This window comes from Neomonachus schauinslandi, chromosome 6, assembly GCF_002201575.2.
Source record: "Neomonachus schauinslandi chromosome 6, ASM220157v2, whole genome shotgun sequence".
NCBI classification, from domain to species: Eukaryota; Metazoa; Chordata; class Mammalia; order Carnivora; family Phocidae; genus Neomonachus; species Neomonachus schauinslandi.
Window position 1 is genome coordinate 92917193 of NC_058408.1, and position 10171 is coordinate 92927363.

Here is a 10171-nt window from a genome sequence, read left to right on the forward strand (position 1 = left end):
CTCTGCCCCCCACCCCGCCCACACACACTCACACTCTGTCTCTCAAATAAATAAATAAAATCTTTTTTAAAAAACCTAAAAAACAACAACAACCAAAAAAAAATTCAGGGTTAAATCTCAAGCCCTTGGGTACCTCAAGCCCTGTTCCCTAAAAATTTATAAATTCAAACTTCTGAAATATAGTTTATGACAGTGTTTGAAAAGCAAATTAATAAATGATACGAGATTGAAGGAGACATGTTAAAATACCTCAAAAAACAATTATTAAGTAGAATCATTTGTTTTAGGTGAAACTGCACCCTGCATTTTTTTTTTTTAAGATTTTATTTATTTGACAGAGAGAGAGAGGGAGAGAGACAGAGTGCACAAGTAGGATAAGCAGCAAAGGAGAGGGAGAAGCAGGTCCCCCGCCGAGCAGGGACCCCCGATGGATGCAGGGCTCAATCCCAGGACTCTGGGATCACGAACTGAGACAAAGGCAGACGCTTAAAGACTGAGCCACCCAGGCGCCCCTGCACCCTGTATTTTAAAATGTTTTGTGACATTTACAAATCATTTTTACCTATTATAATGCTATCACCCCAATGAACTTTACTACTTAATGTTTAGTAGTCTTTCTTGTACCTAGACTATTTAAACATATTCCTATTAAGTAGAGTAACCTTAATTAGTCATATTTTAGGTTTAACTAGGGGTAATAAAGGCCAGGCATATAATTCATGTGTTATTTGGAACTGTCCACAACAAATGAATATTTGACTATCAAAGGTGGTTTGGTAAAGAACCACCAACCTAGTTAACATAATGTATTTTTAAAATAAACAACACTTTTCCCCTCTGGATAGCAGTTTAGAATTCTAGCACATATGAATCAATATACTCCTATGAGATAGATTTCATAATTCCATTTTATGCATGAGGATGAAAAGACTACACTTGATCTTAGCCAAAAGGCCGAGAAGCGATAAGGATGAAAAGACTAAAAAAACTGAGTAACTTGCCCAAGATTCTCAGTCAATAAGAGGTAGGGTTAGAGTGTGAACTCAGGTCTTGGCTCCTGGACCTGCTGGACACTGTACCTTAATCAGAACACATGGGCCTATATTACCAGCTTACTTCCAACGCCACCTTATAGGATGTTATGAATAGTTTATAACATTTTAGTTATAAAAATCAGAAAGGCATGAAATTTACTTGTACAATATCATTAAGTTTTATACTACCCACAAAGGCATTGCAGAAGACAAAGAAGTGATTCACTGAAAAAGACAAAACCAATGGTACTGATGTTAACTGTGCTTTTATTTTAAAGTTAAAAAACTGGGGTGCCTGGATGGCTCAGTTGGTTGAGCATCAGACTCTTGGTTTCGGCTCAGGTCATCTCATGGGTCGTGAGATCGAGCCCCGCTTTGGGAGTCCCCTCAGAGTTTCTCTCCCTCTATCCCTCCCCGACTTGTGCATGCTGCACAGATGCACACATCTCCTCTAAAATAAATAAATAAATCTTTTAAAAAAAATAAAGTTAAAAAACTGTGTCACACTTTTTCCAGCTTTCTCCCTATACTTACTCTCAGAAGGTACTAAATCTAAGATTCTTTTCAAGGTAAAAAATTATTTTATAAAGAACAGTACTACTATAATGGGCGCCTGGGTGGCTCAGTTGGTTAAGCGACTGCCTTCAGCTCAGGTCATGATCCTGGAGTCCTGGGATCGAGTCCCGCATCGGGCTCCCTGCTCAGCAGGGGGTCTGCTTCTCCCTCTGCCCTCTTCCCTCTCGTGCTCTCTGTCTCTCATTCTCTCTCTCTCAAATAAAGAAATAAAATCTTAAAAAAAAAAAAAAGAAGAACAGTACTACTATTTCTGCCAGGTGATTCTTTTATGATATCTCCAGCAAAATCACCATGAGAACAAACTAGTGGTGGCACTAGGAGGAAAAGGGAAAGAGAGAAGGAGGCAGGGAGAGGGGAAAGACTACATTTTAGTATTTAAAATCCAGCCAAATTCACCACTTGATAATCTCTTTCTAAAATTAGTAAATAAGACCAAACTATAACTTCAAAGGGAAATACTTTTCCTCTTATGTTAAAATAACATGCCAATGGCTACCAAGGAAGTATACTTTATTCATTTATGTACAGTCATCTTCATAGTGATTCCAATTATGAAATGTGTTGCAATAAAATGGAATGCATGATAGACACTTAAGGTCAGAGGCATTTTTACAAATTTTGTCAATTTGCAAATTTTATCTATCTTCTTACTTTGACATAAGGTGACCTCTAAAATATCACCAGCAGCTCATTATGTCATCTCAGTAATCCACTTATTATTGAAGTTGAAGCCTGTTTCCTCTCATCCTGTGCTCAGTGAATGGAGAACAGCTGTTTGTTTGGGTTTTGTTTTTTTTTTTTTGTATAGGATGGAGGCTTTAAAAACCTGCCAGCTCCTCAATTCTCCCTCCACCCACCCATAACTGCCAATATAATAAATTCTTTGCTCAACTCCATTTTTCTCAGAGTTAAAGGAGAGAGAATCAATTCTTGGGGATAAAAAGATCAAACTTTTAATCCAAAACCTACAAATACAATTCCAGGAAACTGAGCTGCAAAGCTCTAAAGAGCAATTACAATTATAAAAAACAGAATAAAAGCTAATAATTACTGAGGTTGTACGTACCATGTATCAGGCAATATGCCAGTGATGAAAGGCATTATCTCAGGTGATTGATCCTCAAAATAACTTCCTGAAGTAGATATTATTGTTATTCTCATTTTGCAGATGGAGAAACTAAGTCTCAGAGCAAAGTAACGTATGCAAAAAAGCACTGCTCTAAGTGACAAAGATTTGAAATCAAAGGACATGAGAAATAAATTTAGGACTTCAATGGCCAAGCTCCAAAACCCTCAATCTGAAGGTCACAGGTCATTTTTAATATTTGAAAAATCTAAATGAAACAACCATTTAGCTACAAGTTAGCTACAAATTGTAGGGAGTTTTTTGCCTTTAGGTGAACTTATGTCGATTCAGTATGGGTAGCATATGCTGTTCTAATTACAGTCCTTGGTTAAAAATGGGGAAGCAAAAAAAAAAATGAGGAAGCAAATTATTAATAAGGCTTTAAGGAAAAACATTTTTGTAATATGGGATTCACAGTGGAAAAACAATTTGATCTTTTGTGTGAAAATTTGGGGAGACAATGGACCGAATGACCTCAATGATCTGTGATGGATCTAGCAACATCTGATTCTCTGCCAAACAAATGTTTCTAACCCAGAAATATGTCTGCTCCACCCTCACTCTGATCCCTCCCTCCCTCCAAATCTCACACTCATCATCCAGCAGCTGCTTTCTGTTATCACAAGCAGGCTAGGAAACTCTGAGATTAGCTCTCAGTAGGATGAGCTGACTAAAGGCAGCTGACACTGACTCAACATTTATTCTTTACTGTGAATCCTGGGCAATTCTCTCTCTCATTTACCTGGTTTCTTCCTTTTTTTTTTTTCCTCTGATTCTCCTGGCTACTAGCTGACTGACTTACCTTCTGTTTGATTGCCTAGTTCAGCTTCTTCAACTACTGAACTTCCTGGTGCTTGCTCAGTGTATGCAAGTCCCTGAATCTCCATCCTAGGCCCCCCCCCCCCCCCCCGGGATCCGGATCATTCTGACAGATTAAGAAGTATCTAATCATATCAGTGCACATGTTTGTGCCTCACAGCGCTCTGTTTTCCCTATTCTGCTTCCTTGTTAGTTCCACTTGAGCTGCTACAAGCCACACTCTACCATAACACTCTAAAATGATTGTTATAGGGGCGCCTGGGTGGCTCAGTCGTTAAGCATCTGCCTTCGGCTCACGTCATGGTCCCAGGGTCCTGGAATCGAGCCCCGCATCGGGCTCCCTGTTCCGCGGGAAGCCCGCTTCTCCCTCTCCTGCTCCCCCTGCTTGTGTTCCCCCTCTCCCTATGTCTCTCTCTGTCAAACAAACAAATAAATGATTGTTATATTATGGCTGATTCTGGGTTAGGTATACTCCATAAAATGCCGGGCAGCCCATGTACAAGAAGTATAGTTATCACACCCAATGTATAAAATCATTACTTCTGTACTTTCATGGTTAGTTACCCACTCAAAATCCTAAAGGATGTTACATAGCTAACCCCACAACCTCCCCAACCCCAGCTCCCTGAATAAAATAATTTATGACTCATTTCCTTGGAATCTTTAGGAGTTATTTTTATTTGCTATATGATGACATTATCAAATCATCAATAACTCTTAACTCTTCCTTATTCCCCATTTTAGTTGCTTTGGGCACATTTTCTCATTCTTCAAAATATCCCTAGCCTTCTGAGTTTTGAAACCTTGACAGTTTGAATAGTCTCATAGCACTTAATGAATGAATATTTGGGACTACACTAAGACTTAATGTAGTCCAAAGTTTTTCAGTACATATTTATTGTAGGTACTGGGAATAGAACAGTAAAAACAACGGACAATGTTTCTGCTCTAATAGAGTTCACATTCTAAGTAGAGGAAGATACAGACAATAAGAACAGCAATAGTGAGTGGTACTGCAGAGAATTGGAATGATGATCCAGGTTATTGGGGTGATAAATAAAGAAGGCACCCTGGAATCTGAATAGCATTAAGAAACCAATCTAGGGAAAAGAGTTACTCATTCCGGAGCAGGGAACAGCAAATGCAAAGACCCTAAGACAAAGATGGCATATTTATAGGACTAGAAAAAAAAAAGGCCAGCATGGCTGAAGCTTAGTAGGCCAGGAAAAGAGTGTCATGAGATGAAACCGGAAGACAAGCAGGGGGCCAGCTCACAAAGGGACTTTAATCCACGTGCAAGGAAAGCCACTGGAAGGGGTTCTAGGCAGTTAACAAATTCCTATCATCTGTGGACTAAAAAGACCACTCTCATTGCTATGCAGACAACAGACTGTTACAGGTCAAGAATAGAAATAGGGAGCTCCATTACAAGCCTTGCAATCGTGCAGCAGAGAGAGGTGGTAGAAATAGAAAGGAACAAATTCAGAAAGTTAGGAAGTACAACTGACAAGACTTGATGGTATGTTGGGTATAAGAGGTGCGAAAAAAAGAAAGGATAATTCGTTTTTGACTTGAGGACCTGGATGGAGAGTGATGTCTTTTAGTGAGGTGGGGAAGACAAGGCTAGAGAAGATGTTGGGTTTGATGAAGGGAAAAGCCAACTGTGTAATTTAGTGAGCTGGGGAAGGCTATGGAAGATGTTGGCTTGAAGGAGGAAATTAAAAGTGGAATTTTGGAGTTGGAAGAGATATTATGGATCATTTACTTGACCACTTTATTCTAAAAAATAAAACAGTGACTCAAACTTGCCAAAAATGACAAAGTACCAGTACATTCTGGAAGAGACACCACCTCAGTTTACCAAGGGTTCTTAACCTTTTTGTGCCATAGACCACTCTACTAATCTGATGAAGCTTGGACTCAATGTTTCAGTTTAAAAATAAATTTTAAAGGATGGAATTACAAAACAAACCAATTGTATTGAAATACAGTTATCAAAATTAATTAAAAAATGTGATTAACACCATATATGCTTCTTTGCCAACTCATTAAATAATAAAGACCTCATAGCAGATCTCATAACTACCATAAGTTCAGAGTAATGATAGGTGGTGTAAGCAATAATATAAGATGTTTGCAACAACTTTAATGTGATAGAAAAATGTGAGATTTCTATTGGCAAAAAGTTAAAAGTACTACTAAAATTATTGTGGTTTGTTTCCTACACTCATAACTGAAGGATAAGCTAAATTTCAGAGAGAGGTTAGTCAGGAAAAAATGTAATTTTTCACCAAGTTCATGGCCTCTTGATTTCTATCCAAGATCACCTAATTTGCAAACCCCAGGTTAAGAGCCCTTGGTTAAGCCCCTGATCATTTTTCCCCCAGATTAATATCCCTGGGACTGATCACCCTGCCTTCAGTATTTCCTCAAATCTATCCTTCAACCTGCTTAATGTCCTTGTAAGGGTTCCTCATATTATGGGACAGCATGGCAGTGATGGACACACTCTCCAGGATCTGCTTCTCGAATACAGTACTTCAACTTGTTGTCAGCCTTACACTGCACTTCCAAGATTTCCTGCCTGTGTTCTCTCCCTTCTACTGGTACAAGACTACCAAAGTATCATCCTCGAAAGCATCTGACTCCTTTCCCCCAAACAAAGCAATCTCTCTCTTTCCTACAAATTTCTTCAAAATCAGTAAAAGTTTTTTGCCTGGCACATTACCCTGGGCTGTGGTCATTATCTACACATACGTTCTTTTTCCCATACATAACAGTATGCTTCTCCCAAATTCAGCGTTATCCCACTGCAAAAGGCCATACTATTTGTGCTGGACCTTTACTAATCTAAAGATAGTATCCACTATCCCCATTTCAGTGTTCATTTTATAAAGAGATTTCCTGCGTTTCCTTATAGTAATTCTCTTAAGAACCGTGTGAAGATAAGCAGCCTAAAGTACTACCCTAGAATCCTACAAAGACAAGCAATCTAAGGTATTACCTTTATTTTGCAGATGAGGAAACAGAAGTCAAATGAAATCAACTGACTTGCCCAGGTCTAAATTATTAAACAAGAAAGAGCTTGGTTCATAAACCCCAGGTGCCTTGGCACAGTGCTTGGTGTGAACTGGACTATAAAGCCACTGGGCCAAGCCTAGGACAGTAAATAAAAAGCATGAGAGAACTTCTCTCAAGAATCTTTTCAACATAGTACTGTAGCACCAATATGGCCCTATTAACAATAGGTTTTATTATTGTTATTATTATAGCACAAGTCCTATGATAAAAACATATCATAAAGCCAAACACTCCTTAATGTTTAAAAATACAGTGATTTCCTTTCTGTGCTAGAATTTTTTATTACATTATTCATATTACCCTAGATCTCTAAAATGAAAAGCTTCTTGTAAACCCTAAATATTACATAACTTACTAGAGGTTATTTCCATCTGCAGAAAAAGAAACTAATAATATTTTAAAAGACTTCTCAAGGATATACCAATTTAAAACTGTCAAACAAGAACTAAGAATTCTCCACATTTATCCTGCTAATGTATATTTATTTTGATCAAGTTACTGAGATATTTTTATGCAATTTTCATGTATCATAAATGCCTAAGTAGCTTATCGACAGGTCTCTTGAGAGATCCGAAGCTTGAGAAAGCTAAGTTTTCAAGAGGGTGTTACATGAAGAGTAAAAAACAAAATTTAACTCAATGAAACAAGTATTTATTATCTATTTTATTACATAAGGTTGGCAATGCTGGATGGGATGCATAAGACCCAATTCCTGCTTTCAAGAAGCTTAAAACCTAGTAAAAAGGATGATAATCATAAAAATGTCTATTTTTTAAGTATGATGCTTTCCACATCACATACCTTAGATAAACCTTGATAAGAAGCTGCACCAAAAAAAAAATTCAAAAATCCAAAATATCCTTAAATGGAACGAAAAATACATTGTTGTATATACATATAATGAAATTCCATAGTAGTGGAAATCCATGAACTACAGTCACAAATAACAACAGGATAATCTCAAAAACAAAGTATGAAATAAAGGAGGGAAAGTAGTAGAGACGGAGAGAAGGAAGGAAGAGCACAGAGTGTCTGGAAAGAGGTGTAAAAATGGATCAAGGGCTCCTTGCACTCAAGGGTTAACATGTTTTCTTAGTACTAAGAATAAAATAATAATAATAAGAGGAGGATGGTAAATGATATAAAGGAACTTCGAGGTAAGGAGAAGAGAAATTCAAAGAATGAGGAATGGACAAGCATTCTGGTCAAGTCCTTCCAGGGTTAAAGCTAGACGGGACTGGAGCTTGAGAGCAGCAGTTCTTTAGAGTCTGAAAAAATGGCTCTGAAATTATAACCAGTTAGTTAATTTTATATCTAATTATTGTGAGATTGTTTAAGACTCCTGGGCCCTACCCAGAGATTCTGATTTAGTTGGTCTGGGATACGAACTGAGAATCTGTTCCTTTCAGAAGCATCACACGTGATTTGAATATAGGTTGTAAAAACAATTTTGAGACACAGGATATAGAAATCACTTTTGAGAATGTAACAGAGAAAACGAAAATAGCTTTAAAACACATACTTGATGGGCCACCTCATAACACAGGTAGAACCAAAAAGCCTGGAACGAGTTCTTAGAAGTGGACCTCTATAATAAAAATCTGGTATCTTTAAAAAAGTAAACGTGTGCAATTACTCCCTCAAAAATTTCAATAGAGACTTGGGAGTACCACACACCCTCACCAACACTAAGCAATAACACTCTAATACTTGCTAATCTGGCAATAAGAAAATTTTTATCTGGATTTCCTTAATCAGTGAAACCAAAAGTACTTCCTTAGTGTGACATGGAAAAATGTATTAACATGTGAATGTCCACATGTTTTTTCCCTTCCTAAAAAGGAATGACTTGCTGATACTAAGTTGATCAACATAATAAAGAAAACAAAAAATGTTAGGGGGAAGTGGCCTTGTTACCTGGGATTTGAAAAAAAAAACTTTATTGCCAGACCAGTAAAAAGCAGATTCAGGGCCATAAAAGAAATGGGGAGAGGAGAAAAGATCCTGTAAGAATTATTAATCTGGTTATGATTTGAATTCCCAATAATGCTCTTTGAGAACAAATGGAATTCTTTTTTAATAACTTTTGGTGTTGAACTATGCTTCCTGAACAGGACCCAGCCCTGAACTTGGACCATGTCTATCTCTAGATTAGTTAGGGTTACAATATGTCCTGGCCATTTGTACTGCTTTTGTAAATTGCCTGTTGACAGACTTTGTACATTTTTTCTACCAAGATTTATTTTTTCATTAATACACTTAATTTTTGGGGTGCCTGGGTGGCTCAGTTGGTTAAGTGACTGCCTTCGGCTCAGGTCATGATACCAGGGTCCTGGGATCGAGCCCCACCATCGAGCCCCGCATCAGCAGGAAGCCTGCTTCTCCCTCTCCCTCTGCGGGCCGCTCCCCCTGCTTGTGCTCTCCCTCTCTGTCAAATAAAAAAATAAACTTCATTTTTAATAAACTTCACATAAAATGAGGAGAAAGGACAGGAGTTCCTATATACCTTCGGTCCCCACAAACATACAACTTTCCCTACTATTAACATCCCCCACCAGAGTGGTACATTTGTTACAACTGATGAAACCTACATTGACATATCATTATCACCCAAAATCCATAGATTACCTATAGGTTTGGACAAATGTATAATGACATATTTATAACAGTGTAGTAACTTACAGAATAGTCTCACTGCCCTAAAATTCCTCTGTGCTCTACCTATCCATCTCCTTTGCCCCTAACCCCTGGCAACCATCAATCTTTCTACTGTCTATAGTCTTGCCTTTTCCAGGATGTCATGTAGTTGTACTCATACAGTATACAGCCTTTTGCTTTTTTCACTTAGTAATATGCATTCAAGTTTCCTCCATGTCTTTTCATGACTAGATGCTCATTTCTTTTTGACCCTGAATGGTACCAAACTTTATCCATTCACCTACTGAAGAACATGTTGGTTGTTTCCAAGTTTATGCAACTATGAATAAAGCTGATCTAAACATCCATGTGCAAGGTTTTGTGTGGACATAAGTGTTCAGCTCCTTTGGGTAAATACCAAGGAGTGTGATTGCTGGCTCTGCTGGATCGTATGGTAAGAGTATGTTTAGTTTTGTAAGAAACTGCCAAACTTTCTTCCAAAGTGGCTGCACCATTCTGCATTCCCACCAGCATGAATGAAAGCTCCTGTTGTTCCACATCCATGCCAGCATTTGGTGTTGTTAATGTTTTGGATTTTGGCCATTCTAATAAGTATGTAGTAACATCTTGTTTTAATTTACAATTCCCTAATGACTTGACATGTGATGTTGAACATCTTTTCATATGCTCACTTGCCATCTGTATATCTTATGTGGTTCTATGTCTGTTCACTAATTTTGCCCATTTTTCAATCAGGTTTTGTTTTCTTATTTTTGAGTTTTAAGAGTTCTTTTGTATATTTTGAACAATGGTCCTTTATCAGATGTGTCTTTTGCAAATATTTTCTCCCAGTCTGTGACATATCTTCTCATTCCCTTAACAGTGTCTTTCACAGAGC

At 37.8% G+C, this 10171-nt stretch overlaps 1 pseudogene; it reads right to left on the reverse strand.

The window, feature by feature from the left end:
* Positions 1-850: 850 nt before the first annotated feature.
* On the reverse strand, positions 851-966 carry LOC123325255 (annotated as a pseudogene).
* Between the last annotated feature and the right edge of the window lie 9205 nt (positions 967-10171).